At 42.4% G+C, this 2,687-nt stretch overlaps 1 protein-coding gene across 1 annotated transcript in view; it reads right to left on the reverse strand.

Annotated features, from left to right (window-relative positions):
• The window catches only part of LOC119410085 (tubulin polymerization-promoting protein), an 18,576-nt gene extending 16,122 nt beyond the window's left edge, over nt 1-2,454 (reverse strand). The window contains exon 1 of the mRNA XM_037676989.1: nt 2,315-2,454. The gene's annotated coding sequence lies outside the window, so the exon portion shown is untranslated. The remainder of the gene's footprint in view (nt 1-2,314) is intronic.
• Nucleotides 2,455-2,687: the final 233 nt, after the last annotated feature.

Raw genomic sequence — 2,687 nt, forward strand, 5'->3', positions numbered from 1 at the left:
CCACACACACACATTTGTTCATTTTAAATGAGTATTTATTTATTAGACACTAAAGCGTGCACAGGGTGGCATGGTGGCTCAGTGGTAGAGCTGTTGCCTCTCAGCAAGAAGGTTGCCAGATCGAATCCCTGCCGGGGGCCTTTCTGGGTGGAGTTTGCATGTTCTCTCTGTGCATGTGTGGGTTTTCTCCGGGTACTCCAGTTTCCTCCCACAGACCAAAAACATGCATGTTAGGCTGATTGGTAATTCTAAATTGTCCCTAGGTGTGAGTGAGAGAGTGAATGGTTATTTGTCTCTTTGTGTCCCTGTGATGGACTGGAGACCTGTCCAGGGTGTCCCCCACCTTTCACACAGTTGACTGCTGGACATGGACACCAGTGACCCCTGTGACCTGATCAGGAAGAAGCGGGTAAAGATAATGGATGAATACTAAAATAAGAACTCTTTTTGCTTCTTTCAGAGAAATGTTGTGCTCTTTGAAATCTACATCAACATGCTTTACTTTTAGCTTTTAGCTACTGATTTGCTCATTTTAGCTTTTATATACTGTTTTGCTGGTTTAAATTTTAAACAACTATTCTAATAAACTGAGCTTGTGGTGACATTTCTGCTCATTTTAGCTTTTATCTGCTATTCAGTTATTTTAAGCCTTTAATTACTTTCCTAATAATTTCAAGTTTTAGCTCCATCCATCCATCATCCATCCATCCATCCATTTTTACCCGCTTCTTCCTTTTTTGGTCACGGGTGTCACTGGTGCCCATATCACTGTATGAGAGGTGGGGGACATCCTGGACAGGTCTCCAGTCCATCTTAGGGACACATAGAGACAAACGAGACAAACAACAATCCACTCTCTCACTCACACCTACAGACAACTGAGAGTTACCAATCAGCCTAACATGCATGTTTTCGGTCTGTGGGAGGAAACCAGAGTACCCAGAGAAAACCCACACATGCACGGAGAGAACCTGTAAATTCCACCCAGAATGGCCCCCTGGTTGGGATTCAAACTGGCAACCTTCTCGCTGAGAGGCAACAGCCCCAGTTCCTGGTTTGCAAAATGTTGCTTTTATCTAGTTCTTCTCATTTAAGCTTTGAACTCCTGTCCTAACAAGTTTAGATTTTAGCTACAGTGATGGTAATTTTAGCTTTGATCTACTGTTTTGCTGATTTAGGCTACTGTTCTATTAACATTAGGTTTTAGCAACGTTGCTAATCAGTAGCTAAAAGCTACTGCTTATTGCTAGTTTTGTTAACTTTAAGCTGTAGCTGTTTTATTTGTTAGTTACTGTGTTGCTATTTGACCTTTAGTGTAGTTTTAACTTTTATGCCATACTGTTTTGTTAGTTTTGCTTGTTTAACAAGTTGCAGTTTTTTCAACAGATTTTTAGCAAAGTCATTTGGCTCTCAGCGTTCACACTGCATTTCTGCAGAAATGCTCTTTCTGCAGTTTAATTTTAGGTTGTAAAACATACGTCTCCATGTTCTAAAAGGAGCTCAGAGTAGCACACACCAACATGGTGGATGTAAACATCCTGTTTTCTCTTTGCACTTGTTTCTTTAACCATCCCTGAACAAAACATGATGATTTTCAGAATATGCTGAGGTTAATTGTCGGTGACAGAACCCAGAGGCTCTTGGATGCGTTCATTTGAACCTTGAGCTGTAAAAACTGGGGCAACTTCATATCAGGCAGATCTAATCCAACCTTTGGAGGAGAGCAAATCTGCAGAGCCAGAGGTGAGAAGACACAAACACTTCACGTGAAAAAACGATGTCACTGTAGAAACTGAATCTAATTAATTAATGAATCCATGCATTTAATTTGAGGAACAGGCTGTTCTCCATCTACACTCCCACAGCTCCATTCATGAGGAAGCTGCTTATTGAGAGAATAAATCTTTTCCATGCTGGATTATGTAACTCAGCAGTTTGGCTCAAAGGTTGCAGCTCTAATTAATCAATCCATCAAAACACACACACACACACACACACACACACACACACACACACACACACACGATTGTCTTTGGCTGCACGCGCTGAGAACAGTTTATATGACTGAATATGGCTGCAATGAGAGCAGAGAACCTGTTACATAAAGATCCACAAGAGCCCACGTGACTCGTTTGTTGTTGTCGGCGCACATTTACTGCAAAAATAATAAAAATGCACATAAAATGCACGTGTGCGGAAACAAAACACCTGATCGGAGCAAAACAAATGCATGCAACCTGGAATCCGCAGTTTGTGTTTGTCCAAACGAAAACGAACAAAACGTTTCCATTCTGCCAAACATGGAAATAATCACCTGATGACGTAATCCTTCAGCTCCTTGTCGATTTCAAATCATAGTTTTCCTCCTGGAGGAGCCTTCGGGTGTCTTTCCTCCCCGCTCGGATCTGTTCTGCTCAAAGCTTCCCGTCCTCACCGAACCCCCCCTCACCTCCCTCCCCGTGAGATGCTGAAGAGAAACCAGGTCGCTGATTGGCTGCCGCCGATCTGTTGTCCTCCTGTCTCCTTGTTGTTGTTGTTGTTGTGAACAGTGATGGAGCTGTGGACTGTGGAGCGTCTTATTCAGTGTTCAGAAGACAGGCGTTAAAGGGATAGTTCAGATATTTAGAAGTGATGTTTCAGTGGAATGGTTGTGAGCAGTCAATATCTTACCTGTTGTAGATACATCC

Source organism: Nematolebias whitei, chromosome 5 (assembly GCF_014905685.2).
Source record: "Nematolebias whitei isolate Nwh7 chromosome 5, NemWhi1, whole genome shotgun sequence".
NCBI lineage: Eukaryota > Metazoa > Chordata > Actinopteri > Cyprinodontiformes > Rivulidae > Nematolebias > Nematolebias whitei.